The sequence below is a fragment of the Falco biarmicus genome, chromosome 7, assembly GCF_023638135.1.
Source record: "Falco biarmicus isolate bFalBia1 chromosome 7, bFalBia1.pri, whole genome shotgun sequence".
Lineage (NCBI taxonomy): Eukaryota > Metazoa > Chordata > Aves > Falconiformes > Falconidae > Falco > Falco biarmicus.
The window spans coordinates 36,251,962-36,274,802 of record NC_079294.1 but is presented as its reverse complement, the minus strand read 5'-3'; the positions used below and the strand labels follow the sequence as shown (position 1 = coordinate 36,274,802).

General features: G+C 47.4%; 2 long non-coding RNA genes across 5 annotated transcripts in view; one reads left to right on the top strand and one right to left on the bottom strand.

The window, feature by feature from the left end:
- The window catches only part of LOC130152733 (uncharacterized), a 49,996-nt gene extending 35,162 nt beyond the window's left edge, over positions 1 to 14,834 (bottom strand). The window contains exons 1-2 of the long non-coding RNA XR_008823091.1: positions 14,618 to 14,834; positions 9,046 to 9,131 (exon numbers count right to left, since the gene is read on the bottom strand). This is a non-coding gene — a long non-coding RNA (uncharacterized LOC130152733). The remainder of the gene's footprint in view (positions 1 to 9,045; positions 9,132 to 14,617) is intronic.
- A 3,904-nt stretch (positions 14,835 to 18,738) lies between these two features.
- The window catches only part of LOC130153057 (uncharacterized), a 166,886-nt gene continuing 162,783 nt past the window's right edge, over positions 18,739 to 22,841 (top strand). For all 4 annotated transcript variants that reach the window (XR_008823198.1, XR_008823199.1, XR_008823196.1 and 1 more), the window contains exon 1: positions 18,739 to 19,227. This is a non-coding gene — a long non-coding RNA (uncharacterized LOC130153057). The remainder of the gene's footprint in view (positions 19,228 to 22,841) is intronic.

The following is a 22,841-nucleotide window of genomic DNA, read 5'->3' as shown; positions in this document are numbered from 1 at the left end:
GGAGCTGGCTAGTCAGATGGGATCTTTTTCTCCAACAGATTAATGGTGTTACAAGTAGCTAAAAATGCATTAAATAGTTTCCAGCTAGCACTTTTAGATGTTAACAGTTGTTCTTGCCTCAGGACAGTTATTCAGCCACCAAAACCAGGACGTAGCCTGTGTGATCAGAAAGCAGGGGTGAGTCTCAAAGATGAAATTTGTAAAGATGGTGTCTGTAGTCTGAAACTCTTTAGCGATCTCTAGCCTATGCCATGCTTTAAAACCCATTGGTGAATGCAAACATCTGACTTCACTGAGTGACTGAGGTGTATTTATATCATTGTGAGAATGCAAACAGCGCTCTAATGAATTGTAATGATTTTTTCTGATATGGTACTGTCAGTATACAAGTTATTCAGAGGACTTACTGCTCGTAACATGCCCTACAATCACTAGTGATCAGCATACTGAGGACAAGTAAAACTATCTATTTCTTTAACCTTGAATAACCAAATAATAAAATAAAGATCACTTAAAAGAACACCCAATCTATTTTTTTAATCTGAAAAGCTTATAAAGGATACAAGACAGCAAAGCTAGTTGTAGTAATATAATACATACTTCGCATTTGGTTAATAATTGTAAACACATGATGAGTCCAAAGGCTAGCCTACATTTTGCTCCTTTGAGACTCCATTTAGTGTGTGCCTCAGGTGGCAGAGAAATAACCCGAAGTAAAATTTAGCCACCCATACGTGTGGCATTTCTAGAGCTGGTGTTCAGGAAAGACTGCTGTTGAAGGCGCTATTTTCCCACTAAATCTAGAAGGCAGAACACTGTTTCACTTGTGTTTTCTTTCTGAGGCAGGAAGCTGGCCACAGCAGTGAGAAGCATGGGTTATCAAAATATTTTTTGCTATGGAATATGCTTATAAATCACAGATTTCACAATGCTACTTATACAGAGTTTATGATGGCAATTGTCTGTCCGTTAAAACTGGGACTACTAAAAGGATTTGTCACTGAAATTCTTGAGGCGAGAATAATCTTTGGCCATTTTTAGACTGATGCAATACAAAATTACGAAGGAAAATAAAATGCAGTTAAACCCTGGTCAAAGAAATCGACACAACTCAGGGAGTCCACTCTAGGTCACTTGCCTAAATGAAGAAATTGATTTCAACAGCCATAGTAGATCAATTACGAATTGCTGAAATAATTAGTTAAAGCCATTACTTGGAAATCAATGGAAAAGAAACTGTAACCGTTTGCTCAATCCAGCAATTTAAATTTCCCAGGGTGCCGTGAATAAACTGTGAAATGTATCTTTAAAATAAAGTTTTTAATTAGAACTAGCAGTTCTGAACCTGCTGTTGGCAGGAGCCAACCTCCAGAAAAAGAGCCCAGTGCAATAGACTGTGAAGTGTCTGCTCACTGCTTTAGCATTTAAGAATTAAAAAAAAAACAACAATCAATCTTTAAAACTGAAAGTTGTGTTTCAACATCAACATGGGAAGATTTTTTTCTTCTGTGTGGCTAAAGCAGTTTGCAATTGTCAACTGTCATTTTTTACAATAGGTGACAAATACAGCTGGTTTCCTGAAGGATGAAACTTGTTTTACAGGAACACACACACACAAAAGAAAAAAGAAAAAAAAAAAAAAGGTAAAATGCACCTGCAGTAGTAGACTCGGCAATCTAAATACTATCCTACAATCCACTGCTGGACTGCTGGTGTGGGCAATCCTTCATCAGTTGTGACCCAATTCAAGCAGTCAAGCAAGCACATGCTGAATTACAGTTTGCTTGAATTGCATTGTCTTTGTTGGGACTTAAGCACGTGTTTGAAGTTGAATATCTGTGTCTTAAATCGGGATTATATATGACCTATTATACATATACCTACTTGGCAGACATTTCTTGTCAAATATACCTTACTGCTGTTCCCGAGAATGAGAAGTGGTGATGCTTTTAAAACTCCCATCCCAGGCTGAGTGAAATAGGTGAATTTGTTGTTTTTGTGAACATTCATGGGAAAAAAATAAAAGCTTATGTTAAGGGCCAAAAGGTTAGGTGAATAAAAAAGCAGTGTCCCATGCCACCTGTCTCTGCTCCTTCTTCCAAGAATCATGAGTCTGACTCCGCTTCCCTTCTGCCTGTGGTTTAGGAGTCTTGGTGACCTCTACATTCCTCTTCTTCTTTCTTTGCTCTAACTGTGCTGCCCTTTAGCAGAATCCATTTTTTCTGTAGTCCAAGCCCAGTAACCCTTGTCGCTGACCTCACCAGCCATGTACTCAGCCTGAGCATGACTCACAGTAGTGATGAAAAATCCTTATTCTCCCTAATCTGGCCTTCTCAAGGAATGGGGGCTAGTGGTGGTGGAGAGGGGTTGGGGGAGATTCTGGTATTTCCAAACTTCCTTGCTGGAAGTGTTGTGTCAGTTACGATAATTTGGTGTAGCACATAAATCCTTAGGCTGACTTGCGATTCCCAGCACACCCCTTGTAGTCTAATTAAGGAATTGCATTTCTGTCAGTCACACACTCTGGTGGAAATGCAAGAATGTGAGAAACAATAGAAGCAGGCTAGTACTGAGTCAAAACAGATAAAGCCAAATTGCTTGTTGGACTGAAAGATGGGAGCAAGCAGATGAGAAGCAAGTTGGTCAGAAACCCATTGCTGCTGCTGATAGCTGCATGGCCGTGCGGACGGCGCATCGCTCCGCCTGTGAGCAAAGGGGGAAGGCAGGCAAACCAGCTGGAATGCGGTTAATCTTTTCTTTATGAAAGAGGAAAGATAAGGGCATCAAAATAATACAGTCTGCTACAGCCTGCTGCTGGATTTCAGAGTGAGGAGAGCATCTTACAGATAGATCAGGAGGAAAAAAATAGCTGGCATAAAATAACCCCACGAGTGGGTTGGGTATGAAGCGAGTGGTGCAGGGGCTGCGCGGGAACCAGGGCGGGTGGTGCTGCTCGCAGGCTGCTGGCTGCAGGCAACGCTCTGAATCAGTTCAAGATGGCTACCCAGGGGGAGCACATGGTGGGCCTCTTTCTCCTCTGGAGACTTCTATTTGTTCTCCCTTTCTTGGTGATTTTCTCTAATCTGAAGAACAAGATGTCCTCAATGAAAACAGATGTTTTGCTCCCTTGCATATGGAAAGAAAAATAATTCCCCCAAAATAGAATAAACCCAAAGAATGCTGAGACCAGGGATGAGTTTCCACAAAGTCAGGAGAACAAACCTCTTCATTAACACTCTGACCTGGCCGCTCATTTCCCACCGACACGCCGTGGAAGCTGTTGATGCAAAGATCCATGGGAAGACCTGGGTCTAAGAGCGGGCGAGCTGTGTGCCTCTGTAAAGCGTAAACACCACACTGAGCTGGCTCGCTGCTTTCCTCATCCACGGTCTCCCACTGCGAGATCCTGGTCAATGGCAGTTTTTGTCATTGGCTTCAGCGTAACTAGGAATCGGTCCCAGTATTTAATTTAAAGCACAGCACATAAAAACCCAAAATCATAACATCCCTGCTACATTTATAGAGCTGCATAAGCCACCGATTAACTAATGGATGAGATACTGAACTTTGCTTTACCATCTGTCTTTAATTACATAAAATAACTTGAAGCAATTAGCAAGAAAGAAACACTGTGACACAAATAAATAAATCCTATTGATAGAAACAGATGAGGGAATACTTAGGATATTTGAATATATGGATGAAAGTCACTAAAGCTGTATAATCCACACCCAATGATATTACAGGAATTATCTGACAGATGTACACCGACATTGCCAATTATTTTTAAAAATAATAGTTACCTGTGGAGATGGCAGAGAAACGAAAAGAAAGCTCTGTGTGGGTGACTAGAAAAGAAAATGTGTGGTCCATCCAGCAGCCGTGATGCCTAAGTTTTGTCTTTCACAGAGAAGAGAAACTAATATCAACAGAAAAATATACAAAGCATGAGGTTTCATAACTGCAGACCTAAACCCAGTCACATAAGTCTGCATGCTTCTCAAAGTTTAGGCACCAGTGGAGATTAGGCTCTTTAACACTTTGCAGGATTTAGGGTCTAAGTCTATTTTTTCAGTGTTCAAATACACTTCTGCTGTACAATAGCTGCTGAGTGATTGCTGTAGCTGATAGATGTCAAAAAATAGCTGTCAGCCCCAAATGGAAGCTCTGCAGTCACTTTGCAGAAATGGGTGTTACACCTGGAAGGCAACAGAATTGTCCTTAATGGCTGAGAGGCAAGTAGATCCCTAGTGAAAAAATGCTTAGTAAATCAGGGAGGAAATTAAAGTTGGTGGAATGATAAATAAATTATGAAGACGGCACAGACCAAATTCAGTGAGCGGGGCCTCTGCAAACAAGACAAATTTTATGTCATGCGCTAACAGTGGCTGTATTGATGCACTAGAAATCCATATCCCAAGGGTGGTGCTTGAAAAGACTTTGGTATCATTGTGGGGAAGCAACTGGATGCAGGACTTGGTCTGATGGTGTGAAAGAGGATTAATGTCAACTTTGAGCAGACATACAAGCGGAGTGTAATGCTGGCTATATGGCAGTGGTGTGGGTGCTAGAAATCTGAAAAAGGGTAGGAGAAAAGGCATAAGAATTGCTTGTAGATTGAAGAATATGCTTCATTTCCCTTATCAAAATGAGATGACTGGATTACAGTGTATAATTACCTTCACAACAAGAAAAAATGTGTCTTGCATCAGACGAACGTATTGCAAGAATCAGTGGGTGGAAATGTAAGCCAAGGAAATTTAAGCAAGCAATGAGGTTTGTATTTGTAGCAGTAAGTGTGATGAACTGCTGAAACAAACTGCCCAAGAAAGCGATAGCGTGCATATCAAAACTTGATCCCTTTCTGGAAAATATGTGTCAGCCAAACAGAAATTATTGGGCTCAGTATACTCAGTGTATGGGGAACGGGGCAATGCTATAGCCTGTGACACAGAAGAGGTTAGACAGGATGAGGTAATGGTCCTTTCTGGCCTCAAAATCATAAATAAAGTAAAATGGCTTAAACATTTTAGGCCAAATTCTTCTTATTTCATACAGCTAAGTCATCCACTAAACCCAAGGAAACACTGAGGCAAACAGTATCGGGAGCAGCAAGTGGTAAGGTCTTGGAAAGGATAAAGCATAATAAATGTACCTTTCATTTAATATGCAACATTATACATTCTTTATGTTATAGATTTGGGGACCAAGGTTGTAGGCTACAGTCAGCTTGTTCAAAGTCGGCACTCAGCAAGCCAGGCAGTGTGCGCAGCAAGTGAACGGCCAGAGAAACGGACTGGGTGGGAGTGTAAGCGAGTGGATACGGGGAGCACTGAATATGTCATTTGTTACAGTTTCAAGTGTTCATGTCGAGAGAAAGATCTTTAATTGTTTTGGTGGGGAATACTGCTGTGTATGCTGAAATGGGAGGAAGAATGTAAACAAAGGGCAATGATCAATTGCTATGTTATCGTAGCTCGTAGAAATGTCTTGTGGGTCACGGCAGGGACTTTTGACAGACATTGTTCTATTTAATATGTCTATGGTGATTTCAAAGTAGAGATAAACAGCACACTAGTAAACGTGTTGATGATACTAAACCCAGAAGGAATGCAAACAGGAGACAGCAGATAAATTATATCAAATGACCAGCAGATATTAGAAAGCTGGGTACAAAATCTCCCAAACAACTCACAACAACAACAACAACAAAAAAGAAAAAAAGATATGGTGGAATGTATATGGCCTGGCCATCAATATTGCTGATAGAGTTTCAACGTATAGGGGACAGCAGATCAGACGGGAGTGAGATATGAGTTTGCATAGCGATAAAGGCTATGCACATACAGACGTGTTACGAAGCAGGGAGGCAACAGTTCACATGTAAAGCTCTATGCTATTACATTCAGCTCTGTGCTCCATATTGCCAGCCACTGACTGACTGGAAGGAGTTGGAAGAAATCCCACAACGATTCAAAGGCTGGAAAAATCACTTTGGGGGAAAGACTGAGGCTCAAACCCAGCATCTCATTAAACATAAACTTAACTTAAAGTGCATGAGCTGCACTGCTGATTTGCAACTCCCTTTATAGCCTTGCTAGGTGGCTTTAACAAAGGAACTACATATCAAATTAAGCAGTGCGTATGTTTAAGCACTTTGTTAAGCTGGAGCAGAAGGGACTTGGTGAGACCTGTGAGGAAACATGACAAAAGTCTGTGAGCCCTTGGCCATTGAAAGGTGCATATTGGCTGCATCGAAATCAGCAGGCAGGCAGTTATTTCCAGAAGGCTGGGCTGCTGCATTCTTATGCACAGAACAAAGGCCTGCAAAGGCTTAAACCAGACAACATTATATAACTGAAAGGCAGGAAGGCAGCAGAATCAGGCCTTTTCAGTGTAATTTTTGTTAAGGTGAAAATTGGAAGGCTGTCAGATGGTCTTTCAAGGGAGGTTCATGTTGCTGAGGGTCTTAGGATAGGTTTGAATAAAGCACTGGCAAATGCTTATAAAGCACAGCTTTATGTCTTTACATTGGAAGGCTGGGAGTTCTTCCCTGTCCCAAGAACTCCTGATCATAAGGAGTCACCACAAAAGCTCCACAACTCAAGGTGGGATGAACGGTTCCCTTCTGAGCTCTGAAATCATCTCTGTGACTGTTCGTAAGAGTTCCTGTGAGGCTGAATTCCTATCGCTGATTTTCAAACCAAGGAAAATTAATCTTTAAAGACTAGGGCTGTGAAATGCTGAACTGGGATCACAAATATGGTGGGACTCTCTCTTCTATATAACCATTTATTGTGCTTATAACAGAATTATCTGAAGTAGAGAGCAGTTTATTCTCTGAGGCTGACATTTGGGGGAGTTAGTACTCGATTCTTTTTGAAAGTCAAGAGAAGGTGAATACCCAGCCCCTTAGACTCTTTTAATCATTGCCACAGATTCAGATTTTATTTTGAATTTTGCTCAGAAACAGTAGAAAATAACTAGAAATAAGCACTTCAGTGTTTCACCTAATAATTCTAGACTTATAATGCAATAAGTATTGCATGATTTTATAATTAGTATTAGCAAATGACTGTGTAAAAGAACATGTAATATTTAATTTTATCTTTCAGAAATTTAATAGTGAAAATAAAAGTGTTGACTTTGGCAGGGATTTAGTCTTGGGAAGTCAGCAGGCACTCTCCTGGGCTTGACTAGTCAATACCCATAAGAATTTAATAAACCCCCTGCGTAGATCATGAAAAAAGCAATAGGGAAAGACCAAGGCAATGATGACTGGGGTAGAGCTTCCCTTTACAAATCTTGATTGAACAAATACTTGAAAGTCATGTTTGTCATCACAGGATGGAAGCCAGGATATGGGGTTAAATTATTCACATGAGTGAATATCTACAGATCCTTCTCCTTTTTCTTCTTTCTCATTGCCCTTTATAGTCCAGTTTTACAGTGGAATGCTTCATTCATTCCCTAGTGCTTTTCCTCTCCCAGCAGGATGTCTCTATAAGCTAGTTCGAGTGCCTAACTCGCAACTTATTGCTCTCCTCATACAGTTACTTAGTCCTAACATTCAGCACTCAGTCCCCTTTGGATGCTGAGTTGCTACAGCAGTTGTTAAAATTTTTATGTGTAGTACAGTACAAAAGCTACCAAAAGAGGGCAACATATGAGCCAACAATAAGAAATGTATCCTGACAAGTTTATGGTTGTGTATTTGTGACACCCTCCCCCTTTTCTTTTTGATAGAGCAAGAAATTTTAGCAGAGCTGGTCAGGAAACAGAATTTCCATTCTATGGGAAATTCCAACACTTAGGGAAAAAGTGAAGGTGCTGAAGTTTTCATGGACTTAAAACTCAGAGAAAACATATTTGGCATGATGGAAGTGTTCCATAAGTGTCAAATCATTCTCACACCAGAAAGCCCAAAAGTTATAATGACATTAAAATATTCAATTTGGTAGGAAAAATGTTAAATATATGAATGCTATAAAGTTCAAAACAAAATTAAATGAAGCAAGGAACCACTTAAACACTTTCACTTTACAGAAAACGATACTTTATATATTATTGAATGTAAATATTAATTTGTCTCTATTAAAAATGTTGTCAAAATAAGTATGGTCTCAAAAAAGCAAGCTGATTAAGACCAAGCTGTGTTTCCTGAAAGAATGTATTTCGTCTGAACATTGTTTAATTACAATTTTTTTGCAGTGAAATGCCTGAGAGAATTTCAAAATACTTTTAATAATCCTGCAAAAGACTAAGGTAAGTGGGCCATGTTCCAGGACCATCCCCGATGCTGTGTTCGTGAAGCTAGACAAAGTACTATCCCAAACACCAGGCATGTAAGCTCAGGAACTGCTATACCTTGGACAACACCAAATGTGCACTCGTTGGCAAACAGTTTATTATAAACAAAGGGTTTTTTCCAAAGTATTCAATAGTACTCCAAGGAGTTAGACAGTGTTGAACACATGCCAGCATGGCAATGGATACAGTAAGCAAATATAATCTACCTCACTTAGGGTAAATATTTGGCTACAAATGTATTGAAAGCTCTTTAATTCTTTGTACACTTCTATGATGGGAACCAGAGGAAAGACAGTGGAGATGTAAAGACTGGAGTGTGATTTTTTTTCTTCTCTTATCAGCTGCCCAGATAGGCTAGCTGCCAGCCAAATTAAAAACCTCACTGGAGGAAATGAATGAAGGCCTGTAGGTGTAGAAATCCACTGTTTATACAGCTGCACCAAGTTCTGCTAATGATCAACCAGCATCAGCCACGTCTTTATGGAGATATGCAAAATTCTGTGGCAGTGTCCCAGAGGCTGACTATGGAATTTAGGGCATCCTCAGGGCTGTTTCCACACCGCACACCCCCACCCCCCCTTTATTTGTCTCATCTCTTTTTTCGAGACTAACTTCTGCTTTCTTCTTGCTTCTATTATAGCTTAAAATGCTAGAAAGTATCTGGGAAGGAAAGGGGGCAGATATATGACCTATCTGGAGTGCAATGAAACATTTGGAAAGTTTGGAAGTACTCACCCATCTCGAAGACAGGATATTCTGCTTGCAGGAGCAATACCTTATCTTCTCTCATTGATCCATGTCCTGATTTTGCATCTGTATTCCTGTGGATTCCAAAAGAAGGAAAGATTTATTCTTCCTAGCCAGAAACAAGTAGAGATTCCTGTCTGGAGGGTTTCTCCATTGTCTGATCTACCCCATGAACAATGACTTTACAACATTCACCTGATGAAGGGCTGCAGAATCACAGGATATTAAATAAGATGTTCAGTATAGGAATGACAGCTCTGCACACTGTCTGTGTGGCTGGATCGAGTGTATTGACTCTAATCACAATGTTTTCAGACAGCTCCTGTATTCTGGATATGCAGGAAGCTATTTATATTCATCTGCTTGGCCTTCATTTCTTGTACTGCTCATTTAATTTTGATTAATGTCTTGATACTCCCTCCCAGGCAATGATGCTACTTTTGGGAGACAAACGAGGAACAGTTACAGAATATAATGTATTTATTTTAATGGCACTGGAAAGTGTGGTTCATTATCTGGTTGTGTTTATTTGTAGGAAAAAAGGTAAATTGCACCCTTAAAAATTCTTGCCTCATGGGTATGAGCCTGCACAAGTCTGACTGCCATCTTAACATTGCCACATTACCCAGAAGTCCAGGCACTGGTGTTTATTCAGGAAAGAATTGGCCCATGCACACAGACACACTGATTCTCACAAGTGGTTCTGTGTATGCCTTTGCTCCTTGGCTTCTGCCAAATTCAAGCCTAAATTCTAGGAAGCAACAATAACACTAACAGGAGTCACGTCAGACTTGAAAGCAATTGCCTTAGTTCTGTGGACACAAACTGGACTTCTTTTTCTTCCTTAGAAATGATTTTTAAACATGCCTTGGCTTCCCTGAGCTAGCACAGTTTTACCCTGCGAGTCAGGTTACGAAGAGGGGTCTATTACTCCCTTTGCAGATGTGGTACGTGAGCCTAGTTACATCACATTTTGAGGCAGATGGATCTCTGAAGGGAACTGCAGTATCCAATCATGTGTTTTCTGCCCCTTGCTATTGATTCTTGTGGTTAGTCTGTTTCTGATTTTATTTCTCTGTGTAGTTTAAGGGCAAGTCTGTGGTTTGCCCCATGTGCCCAAGTGAGGGAGCAAGGGTGCAGAAGACTGCCTGAAAATAAATAAATCAGAAACAGATAGAGTAATTGCAAGGACAAATGCCAAGGGATGGAGAACACACAGCATCCTCATGACCAGATACGCCTGGCCTGTTGGAGGAGGGATGGATGTTTCACCATGTGACATAACTCTGTACCACATTGGAGAAGAGAGCCAGAACGTCCTCTTCCTCGCCTGGCTGAGCAAAACCCTCTCGTGCGGTTTGCCCACGCGCCATGTCCCAGCACGGGGAGGAACAGCTTCCCTGAGGTAGGGGTGGGGAGGAGCAAGGCTGGGAAACCAGAGGCTGCTCTTGCCTCTCCAGTGCCTGCCCTGGAGCCAGCAGGGCTAAGCTGACACGAGGAAGGATGTAATCTGCTCCTGGTTGTTTTATGCTCAAAGCACATTACTTCCTTCTGTGGAATAAGAGGATAGTCATGGATGTCGTTGTGACTCATAGTCTCCTGGGGCAGCACGGCTCTGTGCCATGCCTATAATCAAATGACCCAGGGGGTGAATTAGGAAGGCTTTTGATGTCATTCTCTGAGCGCTGCACCACAGGAGACAAAGACTTCTTAACGTAACGTCAGGCTATCTCTTAAACATAACCATGAAACTAACTTTGACTTGCCAGCAGCTGGTACAGGCAGTGGCCTCCCTACACCGCTCTGGCACTTAGCATAAGAAATGTCATTATGTGGGTGGATTAGGCAGAACCTGTCAAAGTTGTGTGCATGTTCTGTGGCTGTGTTTCTTTCCCTCAGCTAATAACGCTGAGGAGATGGGGAGTGGGTTGACACATTTTCTGGCATGTGTCATGTAACCCAGTGAAGTGGAGGACATGTCAGCCACAAGACTCTTCTGCTTTAGTAAGTCACAGGCAGAAGTGACATGCCACACCGGCTAGCAGCCTTAATCCTGTATGTATTCACACCGCTAGAGCCTTCATCATGGTTTCAGCTTCCCCAGGGCGCTCTGACAGAGCCAGAGGTATATTTGGAGAAAAGGGTAAGGAAATGTATCCAGACATACATTGTTTAAGCTCAGGGAAGCAGCAGTAGACAGATGCATTTGCATAGCATGTTACCTACAGACCCCGAAGAGCTTTACAAGTTGACTGACATGATCTCTGTAAGAACCACTGAATTTGGCACAGATGTACAGGTGGAAATATTCAGTGGCTGTTTTGCGGTGTGCAGAAATGCTCCATACCAGTTCAGCAGATGATACAAAGAATACCCACACCTGATAGGAAGAGGGTTTTAGGACAGAAGATTCTAAAGCAAGGCAACCAGAAACTAATGAAATTTAGGACAAAGTCACTGGTTCTGGCTCCCTAAACTGGTGAGAGGACAGTTGACATGAGTACTGAGGTAAAAGAATTTCCCAGGGTCCAGCACAATCTCAAGGTAAATCATCCTCAGGGGAGCAGGGAGGAGCTGTGTATTCAGTCTCACAGAGAAGCCTGGTTTTGCACAGCTCCCTGTTTAAAATCTGTGCCGAGGAGATGTGGTTTAGTCCCTGGGCTGAGGCAATATGCCAGGTGGGTTCCTCAGAAACCACCATCAGAGTAACAGAAGATGGGACAAGCATGTCCACCCGGTATGACTGAAATGCCATCTCCTGTCACTGCCAGTATGTTGCAGCTTTGTTCAGCTGTTGGGGGAAGACACATCGTCTGGGTGTCAGCTGCATATCATAAAACACACAGGTCATAGGTCTGATGTGACTTCTAGCACGGACAGCACCCAATTCACCAGCAAGAGTTACTGTACTGCGTTTTCCTGGTTAACTCCATCCCAGCTGAAACCAGGACACTCATAATTTAAAAAAAAAACCAATAAAAATGTAGGGCCAGCAGCTTCTGCAAGTAACTACAGGTGAACAACAACTGCTACTCTGTTGGAACATCTGTAGCATCTCAGGTCAAGAAAGGCCATCCCCAGGGGCCGTGTCAAGGTTCCATGTAAAACTGAAGAGCAGTAGTTGCATAAGCATAAATATTAAGTGGTAAAAATATAGCTTGGCAGGCACAGAGGCAGCCAGTGTGGACAGAGGAACTGCACAATCGCTCCACAGGGAAGGGGGTGCCTCCTCACTTCACTTGCTAGTGTTGAGGCACAGCATGGCATTGTAGTAAGGGGGTAACAGAAACTGCCTGGTAGCTATGCCTCTTGTAGACACACATCATCTCTCCTGGTGCCGGTGCTGCCCCTGTGTCAGACACAGCTGATTAGCCAGTCAGTCAGCTGGTACCTCCTGTGTGGGGCTGAAGAGCTGGATGGGACCTTGAGGGACTGCACCAGGATGCTCTGAGGTGCCAATTCTGCCATAGGGGAGGAAAAGACAGAGGATAATGCTGAGACAGGAGTTGACTCTGGCACTTAATTTGTGCTCGCCTGCACTGCCTGACATTTGTGTGAAGCTGAGACAACCTGCATCAACACGATGGCTGACATGGAGTTTGTATTGTCCCATGATCAACGTGACCCTGCTCAGATTGCCAGATAACGTCACATCTCCAGTTGTGTAACACTGCCACGCTCTCTAGATCCTGGGCCTGCAATCATTATTGAGCTGACTGTTTGTGTACTGGGGAGGGAATTCAAACATTGTTAATCAGTGGAAATGTTAGCTACGTGTCCTTTGGTGGGAGTAAAGCAACAATTCCTTATACATGCAAATACTGGAAGTAGGAATTCATTGGAGAGAAAGAGTATGTGCCAGCAGGGATAAAGGAAGAGCTTTCATTTCTGTATGAGTACACGCCGTGCAGCGTACACAGCAGTGTTTAGGTAGATACCAGTGTTTTGTAAATGAATGATCACATAACTTACAAAAAAAAAAAAAAATCCACTGCTGGCATGATATTTTTGATTTACAGCCAAATAAAAATTAAGCTAAACCCTGCATGTTCATTTATTGCTTTTATTTCCCCCCACCTTGTTTGTTTGCCTGCTTTCTTGTATAGTAATGTGTATATTGTTTGGTTGCTTGTTTGTTTTTCTTTGAAATAATTTTGCATTTAATTTTCTGGACTCTTGCAGAGCAGAAAGACTAGTACATGTGTATGTTTATGCACCTTTGTCCATGTACAAAGACTGATGGATAGCTAATAAAATGCACATCTCTGCAATCCTTTCAGGCTTAAGATCCGCAAGCAGAAGTTGTGAGTATTCAAATAAAATAGAACTGATCCAAAATGTACATATTTAGCTTAGATAATAGCAGCCCCCAGATATGTGCTGCTTTCTGCATTTGGAAATCTGTCAGTAGAACAAAGAGCAGGATATAGTAAGTCAGGCTGTCCTAAAAGCTTTGTGTGATAGACACACTTTACGGAGTTAGTTCCATTTCTCTCACATTTCAAAAGCAGACTCAGACCCTAATTATCATGAGGACAAATGCCACAAAATCATTTTTTGTAGTCAAGGATTGCAATATGTTTTAGAAATCAGAATATATGTTGAAAGAACACAGTTTGTCCCAAGGGTTCCAGTAGAGCTGTAAAGCTTCTTCTTGTTCCTTCCATTTGAAAAACTATTCCTGAATAGTCACTGTGCATATGGATTTTTTTTTTACTATGGTTTTTTTTTGCTATTTTTCAGGGAGAAAAAATGTAAATGAGCTGTAAACCTCGTGTTGTTCTGAACTCCTTCTCTCCTCTTTCACCGATGAGTTCATCAAACAAAATTCCACAAGAAACAAATGTTATTATGAGATTAGCAGAATGAACGCCAGAGTTCAGATACTAAATGTTTTTTTTAAAAAACAGTGGGCTTAATGACGTGAAGGAAGTTGTAGTTTAAACATCAAGGTCAATTATTTCGTTAAATATTATTTAAAAGTTACTTGCTTTGAAACAAAACCAGAGCTATCCATTTCCCAAAAATGCAAACAGATAATTCTGCCCCTGTTTGTCAGCTTCACTAGATAACTTCTATTTGATCTTCAAATGAAAACAGTTTCTGTTTCAGATTTATACAACAGGCTGCCTGTAAAAAGAAAAAGATCTTAAGGCTGGACTGCTGTTTACTTTCCCTTCTAATCCTGTGAGAAGATTTGCATAAGAAAAGCAAGTAGGTTGGAGTCCAGGTTTTTCTGTCTACATCGAAAGCATGAGGATCAGCCAGTCCTCCCCATTTATTCAGAAAGAAAACAATTGCTTTTGTAAGTCAGGTGAGCAGGAAATCTTTCAGTAAATTCAGCAAGATTCCTTTAAAAGTATCAGGAGCTACTTATCAAGACTAAATGGAGCTTAGTTAAATAATTATAATAATCAAACACTCAGAGTCTAAGCCCTAAACCTGCCAGTTCCAGGTATGTTTCCTTATGCTGTATACTTAGTTTTAAAACAACATCCAGAATTGGTATTTCCTGGATCCTGCAAAGCAGCCCCCTTGTATTTGCAGGTAGCTTTCTCACCGTTTCTGACAGCATCGGTCTCATTTGGGCTCTCAGCGAGCAGAGCAGTTCCTGGTGGTGATGTGAGCTCTGGGTGCCACAACCCAGCGAGTGTCCCCAGCTCCAGGTGTGACCCCTGGAGCAAACCAGTTAACTCTGCTGCAGAATGGGAATATGGACCCATACCTACAACAGTGCTGTGAAGCAGAATACTTTGTGTGCAATGTACTTGGAGGTGCCTTCAGTGTACAGAAAGGCACATTATTATTTTATAGGAAGAGGATTAGAAGGGATGTTTGGGATCATGGGGTCAAGTCCCTTGCTGTGGGTGGTAACCACCACATCTCAGAAGCTGGTTCACAAACCAGTCCAATTCCATCTTCCAGCGGCTTTCATTCCCTCCTGCCTGTGGAAGGCCTTTCTGGGTCCTTACCACTCTGGTGGGGTGAAGCAGCTTTTCTGTTTCTAGTTTAATCCCTTCCTGGACAGTTTGAACCAATTCTTTCTCTTATAATTATTTTATTTGGGAGGAGGGGAGGGAAACTGTCTCATAATTTTAAGATTCATTTGAATTTTCCTCTGAGCTCCAGACACCTGGTGGAAAGATGCCAGCAACGCTGTAGGCTGGTTTGATGTACCAATAAAAATAAAATAAAATTAAAAAAAAACCCCACCAAGTAAGAAAAGCACCATTCTTAGAAAGCCTCCAGTGTTCCAGCTAGAGCACAAACAGCTTCTTATTTGGGACTCTCCTCGGGTAAATCAACAGCCCCAGGGCGAAGGGGCCGCGGCTCTTGTGGTCTCGCGCAAACCCAGACGCACACCCCGCCCGGGGGGGGGGCACGGCACACAGGGGAGGGAGGGAGGAAAGGGGAGGGGAGAGGGAGCCACCCTCAAACCGCGGCTGAGACCTCGCCCCAGGGAGCCGACGCTCCGCAGGGGCGAACCACCGGGGACCCCCCGGGCCCGCGGCGGGACGCAGGTCCCTGCCCGCCCCGCCGGGCGCAGCACCGCGCCCCCGGGCCCCGCCGGCGGGGGCAGCGCGGAGCGGCCGGGCCGCAGCGGGGCTGGCCGGGGAGGCAGAGCCGCCTTCTGCCCCCTGGCTCGGGCTTCCCCCTGCGCAGGGGGCGGGCGCCTCCGCTGGAGCGGCGCTCCCCCGGGCTGCGGGTGGTTTTTCGTTTGTTTGGATCTGACCTTTTTCCCCTGCCGCCTCCCGCAGGCCGCCCCGTTCCGCACCGCGGCCCCCAGGGCGGGTGGGCAGCGCTGCCGCCTGCTCCCGGCCGAGCCCCGGGCACGGGGAGGAGCAGCCTACGGGCTGCGACGGTGGCGAGCAGGGGGGATTCGGGGGCACCTCGCCCTGCCCGGGGTGGGAGAGCGGGGCTGTGGGTCCGTGCTTCTCGGCGGCCTGCGCCCCCTCTGCCCGCGGGTGGGGCCGGTGCGTGTCCCCCGTGGGAGCGCGGTGCGGTAGCAGCGCTCTGCCCCCGCGCGGGCCACGGGCTGCGGCGGAGGGGCAGGGGCTGGAGCCCGGGGCCCGGTGGGCCATCGGGAAATGCCGCCTCCAGCCCCGGACCGAAGAGCTTCCAGTCCGCGGCTACACTTGGCTCGACGGGGGCGGAAAGAGCTCCCCCCACCCCCCCAAACAACGACACCCCCCAGCCCAGTAAGGCTGAAGCAACAACCACCAGACGCCCTCGAAAAGCACGGGCCGAAGCTCGGTACCCCCAAAGAAAACTGAAAACCGAAAAGGGAGCGAGCCAACAGCTTCGCCAACGAGCACCCCTGAAACAGCGGGGCGAGCCCAGCTCCCCGCCCGCCCGGGCGCAGCGCCCCCAGTCCCGGCCGCCCGCAGGGGGCCCGGCGCCCGCGGAGCCACCCCCGCCCTCCAACCCCGCCCGCCGGTTCCTAATGCCCACAGTGCAGCCAGATGCCCCGAGTGATAACGGGGCCGGGCTGGGGGTCAGCCCCCGAGCCCCGAGTGGTAACGGGGCCGGGGTGGGGGTTGGCCCCCGAGCCCGGTGACACTGAAACCACAAAACAGCTGCAGGTTAAGGTCAGGGAGCGCGCTCGCTGCGAGAAGCGCTGCCACAGCACCTGCGGGGCGCCGGGCACAGCGGCGGCAGCAGCGGGAGAGCCTCCCCCGAGCGCTCCCGGAGCGGGGAGCGGAGCCGAGGAAGAGGGGCTTTTCCCGGGAAAGGGGGGCGGCGGGGGCCGGGACACCGCGTCGCAGCGCTGTGCGCGGGCGGGCCGCCCTGGGGCGCACCTTGCGCCCCCGCGCAGCTCCGCCGGGACCTGCGCGGCTTTGCCGCGGGCCGTCGTGCCTGGCCGGCTCGCGTCCAGCGAGAGCCTTTCCGGGAACCGGCTACTAAGAGCTCAGCGGCTGGAGCGGGGCGGGGGGAGGGCGGGGGGATGAAATAAAAGGCTAAAGAAACAGTGCGATTTTGGGAGCAGGACCAACTCCTAACGTGTTACATAAAAGCCACGGGCGGTTCTTATCAGCAAGCCCGGCCTGAAGAGGAACAATCCCCAGGACCGGCTCCAAAACAACCCTGTTAAAGGAACAATTGTGAAATGCCAGCTTCCCACCAGAGCATGAACAGCAGGAGCCGGGCATGTCCTGTCTGTAACCGGGCTTCTGACAACCAACAGCGAGGAGGGGGGGACGGGAGAGACGGGGGGGGGACGGGATCCTCTCTTGACAAGATTTATCAAGAAACATTTAACTGGGCTTTAATCATATTAGCAAGAGCCCAATTAGGGCTGAGAGCGAAGCGAGGCGGCCGGCGGGCTGGGGAGAGGAGGAGGAGCGAGCGATGGAGTCACTCGAGGATAAAGTCCTTTCATCAGGCTGCGCTTTCGGCGAGCCGAGGAGTGCGAATAATCAGTGCCCTTCACTGGGGGGACGGGGGAGGGAGCGGGCGGGGAATGTGTGTAAAGGATCATTAAGGCCAGGCAGAAGGGGGTTTTTGTTGTTGTTTTTAATTATTACGGCTATTAAGGTGGTGTCCCTGGGCTCTCCCGGGCGCCGTTCTCAGGGCACGGAGCAGGCAATAAGCGAAGGGGTCTGGAGGCACCTGCTGCACCGCGACGACCTGCTCCGCGTGTGCTCGCAGGGCTCTCCCTCCCGGGGCAAAGCGGGGCTCCGTCCACCCTCGCTCCCCCGTTCCCCCCCCCTCCCCCCCTGCGAGGGAGAGTTTCCTTAAAAGCCCTTTCCCGGGTCGCCTCCCCCCGATGCCGAGCGCTTCCCCGGCGGCATCTCGCCCCCCGCGCGGCGCCCCGGGGGGAGCGCGGCCCCCGCCCCGCCGCAGGCCGGCCGCCGGGCAGGGCTCGCCGGGCGCCCCGGGAGGAGCGCGGCTCCGGGGCCGCCGGGGCGGGGGCGGAGGGCACATGGGGTCTTCCCGGGGTTCGAACATTCCATGCTTTCGCGTGGGGCGACCTGCCCCGTCTTTAGGGACCCGCCCGCTCCAGCTGGCGGGGATGGGGAGGGCGGAGAGCAAAGGCACAGAGAAAAACTAAGCGTGACAGGTGGGAGCGCAGGAAGCCGCTGGCGATGAGCCCTCCCCGGGTTACGCCGCCGCGGGGACACGCCGGTGGCAGCGCGGCGGCGGCGCTGGGCACTGCGAGGAGCGGGGGCGGCCGTGACCTTGCCCGCGGCTTTCGAGACATCGCCGGCAGCTGCCAGCTGCTGCCCCGGTTTCCGCGGCCGGGAGCGGGGAGATAAGGCGGTGGTGCAGCGGCACACCTTTCGCCCCGGAGGAGCCGGATCCCTGCCCCGCGGGGCAGAGGCTGCTGTTGCTTTATTTTTTCAACAGGGCAGGGCCGAGGGGGGTGGTGGTTGCCATTCGCTCCGATGAGCACCCCCGCTGTCGGCAGCCTCCTCCGCCCTGCCCGGCGCGGAGGGGCGCTCGCCCACCCTCCCGCCTCCTCGGGGCGGAGGGCCCGGCCGCGCCGACCCTTCCCCGCGCCCCGGGCCGCCGCCGCCGCCGCCTCCTCGGGGGGCAGCGCCTCTCCCCCCCCGCCCCGTGCCCTTTTTGTGACCGTGCCCCCGCCGCAGCTTTCCTGTCCCACGCTTACCTTTCCGGCCTGGCCGCCGAGGGGCTCGCCCCCCCCCTCCCGCCCCCCGCCCCGTCTCCGCCAGCCCCGCCGAGGGGGTGTCGCACGCCGCCGCGCCGGCAGAGCCCCGGCTCTCGCCTTGCGCGCACTCGGCTGGCGCTGGCAGCCCCGCCGGGTTCATCCGAGGACAGCGGCAGCTCCGCGCCGCGGCTCGTCTAGCTGCCAACGCCGCGGCGAGGGCTGCCGCTGCCGCGGCCGGGGGTAACTCACGGCGGCCCGCGGCAGCCGCCGGGCAGCGGATCCGCCGGGCAAGCGGGGAGCGGGCACGTCGCGGCCGTTCCTCGCCCCCTTCCCCGGGCACGGAGCCCCCCCCCCCCCCCCCCCCCCCCTTTGCCCCGGCCCCTCTGCTTCTGCCAAGTGGAATAAACGCCCGGTTTACCGGCAAATATTCACCCTTCCGACACCGAACGGGAGGCCGCCCCCCCCCCGCCCCCCCCCTTGCCGGGCCGGCACCCCCGTCGGAGGCGGGCCGGGGTCCGGCCCCGCGGCCGCCAGCGCTCCCGGCGGCACCCGCCCCCAACGTAAGTGACCGTCGGGTGCGGGGGGGGGGGCGTCCCTTGTGTCCCTGCCGCGGGCGCCAGGCACCCAGGGCGACACCCGCGGGCCGGGGCCCTCCTCCCGCCGTGGTCCCCGGGAGCCCGCCCCGCGGCGTGCCGCCGGCGTTCGCTCGGGCGAGGCGAGGGCGGCCGGGAGCCAGCGGAGCGGCGGGGAGGGGGCGGGAAAGGCGGGCAAGCACCGGGAAAGGCGGGCAAGCACAGGGAAAGGGCCCCGCCGGCAGAGCGCCGGGAGCACCCGTGTGCCGCAACGGCGCATCTGCGGGGGTCCTGCCGCATGTGGCTGCCGTGGGGTCCCGGTGGCATGTCCCAGCAAGGCCAAGTGGCAGTTGCCTCCCTGGCGAGCGTTCAGCCGGGCTCGGCGGGCCCAGGTGGGGCCTTTTCCGACCCTCCGCGCCATGCAGCTCTGCGCCAGCAGCACTTGGAGAGCCACATTTCGTGCGTGGTGTCCAGGGTGTGACAGGGATTTTAGACGTGAGGCTGTGGCGACACTCATCTTCCAGTCCACCCTGTCGGCTGGATGCGCCCTTTTGAAAGCAGTGGCTCCCCAGACTTAAGAGATTTAATATTAAGAGTTTACTCCCTAAAGTAAGAGATTGTTAAAAGCTGCTTTATCAAGAAACGCCAGCTGCGAAGGGAGTGGGAATGAGCGCTCCGTTCTCTGGGTACACGCTCCGGTTTTGGATGTAGGAAGAAGGCATGACTGGGCCCGTGCTTGGGAACGCTTCAAAGCTACTTGTCATAAATGTGCTAAAATGATAAACTGTGGACTTATGGATGGGGATTATGTTGTCAGTGCTTCAACCTTAAGCTAATTTCTAAGTCCAGATTTCAGTCCTTTGAGAAAAAAAGAGTAGTAGTAGGAAGAGGCTATTATAATAGAAATGCTGACATTGCTAACTGTGGCAGTGTGAACTCACTACTATAATAAGACCTCAGCTAGCAGCCTAATTCCAAAGAGGTGATGTTATCTAGCAATAATGTAATCAGTTTGTTGGCTGTAACATAGGAAGCTGGGAATTGGTCTGTTTTATTGCTATTTTTGGCAAAAAAAAAATAAATGTATAAGATGCCACGATCAAGGCAGGAGAGCTACCTTTGCTATTTAAAATAATAAAGCAGAGGTCCTCGTGGACATTTTTCACTTCAATGCAGTTTTACAGAAGTATATTTAAAAAGGGATGGCTAGTGAGAATGCGAGCTTTCAAGCTAGGGATTGGAGGATGGAAAGGCCCAAGGGCAGAACATTGTTAAAAGTTTTCAGAGAAGTCCCGAAAGCACAATGTTCACTTTACAAAATAGAAGTTTTCTCCTGGGTATCACTGAATGAGTTTGCATTAATTTGCAGCTGCATATTTAAAAGAAAAAGAAGGAAAGAAAAGAAATGAAAGAGACAAATGCCCTGTTAGTAATTTAGAATTATGCTGCAACCATTAAGAAAATTGCATCAGATATATGAAAAATTGAAACTGACCGCTTAAGCCTTTGAGTTCATACATTCAGTATTCTGCAGCCCTCGCTTCCTTCTTTTGAGAATTATTTTTAAGGAGTAAACATTCTGACAAGTTTCTAGGCAGCTTGCTCTCAAATTAGAAATAACAGCATAAGTGAATTAACTTGTAAGGCCTATGTATTAGTGAAACGTTATCGGTGAAATCTTCCATAGGTTAGTCAGTGATGTTACTTGAGGTCAGAATTTCACCCTCTATGAAGGTAGAAAGTCACAAGAATAGAGACAGACCATATTATCCCTCTAGTTCAGTTTTGGGTTTTACTGTTGCACTTGATAGTGTTCTGTGTGTTTAACCTGATTCAAAATTCACTAGATCAGTGGGACTCTTTGGGTTGGGGTTGTGAATTCTTTGAAGGATCAAGTCTTAAGTTTCTTCATGTTGCTAGGAAGCCCAGCAGTATCAAGACCAAGATCTGTGAAAGTATGTGAAGACAATTAAAACAAAGTAATGAGTATAGCCAAATCATAACTGTCCCTTTTCGTGGAGCACCTTGCAAATAACAGAACTGTACAAGAATACTTGGGTGTGTCTGAGTCAACCCGTTCTGGAAATCCTATGATATGCAGCTGCAGAAGCTACACAAATTCTTGAAAAATTGTCAACAAAACCTGAAAGGACCCTAAGGGGTTTTATTCAAATTTGTTGAATCTTGAAAATCATGTTTCCTGAGTTGCGTATGAGCTGTGTTCTGCTTATGAATATATCATGTTGTCCAGTAACTCTTGAAAAGTAGGCTAACACTACTACAGCGACTACCTTGTTCATCTATCTTCTTAAGGCAACATGAACCCTCTTTTTAGATTTGGCATTTAACAAAGTGTTATTGTAAGTGTTACAACCGTTTGTGAATGTGTGTACTCTGGGCTGTGGAAAATCAGGGGCTGGCATTTGCTGTCAGGCTTACATCCAAAAACCTACGAGTTAATTTGCGCTATATGACCACTGGCACTACAGTGTGATGAATTGGAAAAGGTATTTTGTGAAACGTGTATGGTTCCAGAGCTGCTCTTAAACACTTGCTGGAAGCTAGAAAACAGATGTGATATAACAATAGTTGTTTTGTTTTGATTGTGGAGGATAATACCAGCCTGCGATTACTGATTGGATGTGAAACAAAGCTTTATGGCTATATGGACTGGATGTAGCATGGCAGCAGTCATACAGGATGCTAGTGGAAGCACTGCGTATTAGTTCTGTAAACAGATTCAAACAGCAATTAATCACTGTAGAGGAATGAAGCTGGGTTAATTAGCATTGATAACATACAGCTGTGGGCTGGCTTCAGTGGCGGTGGGTTGGCTGATGTGGATAAGGTGCAGCTGTGGCTGGTTCCTGCTAAGTAGTTAAATAGCTCTAAGAAGCAGGGTCGACTAGCCTGAAGAGTCAGCATGGACAGTAGATGAACTGTAGAAACCTTGTGGGGCATTGGTGGCTGTGTTGGGGCAAGGTGTGACAACTACTTATTGAAGTTACCCTGGTATGGGATGGTAAAAGCCTTGTTGCAGCTGGCTAGTTTTGCTAGTGCTGTGACAAATCACTTTCTCACAAATACAAGAATGAGAGGGTGCTGAAAAATTAATTGAGGAAATGAATGTATAGATACAGAGTATAGTAGTCTGGATGCCTGCTGCCACACTGGAAATCCCCAGACCACTAAAAGACAAAAATTGTAAGGACTTACATTGTTTGGAGCAATCCCTAACCTGATGTTTTCACTTTTTTTTTTTTTCGTAAGTGCTCGCTTGTTGTCAGCACAGAAGAGGTTGCATTAGCCCAGTATAGACATTTTTGCTTCCTTAGTGCATGGTGCTTGAAGTCCTACCTCCTCTATCATCAGTCATGGTTACTTGGCTTTTTAATTTTGATACAAAATTTCGAGAGTTGGAGTATGATAGCACAGTGGTATGTCATTGTGCATATAGGAGGAGCAAAAGAAGCAAGTGAAAGAGGAAAAGGGGAAGGAGAGGGTGTTTGGAGAGCAGAGAAGGAAGATAGGAAATGTGAGGCTTTGCAACAGAGTGACTGGTGGTGGCATGGGACAGGAAGAGACTGGACCATTGACCATGC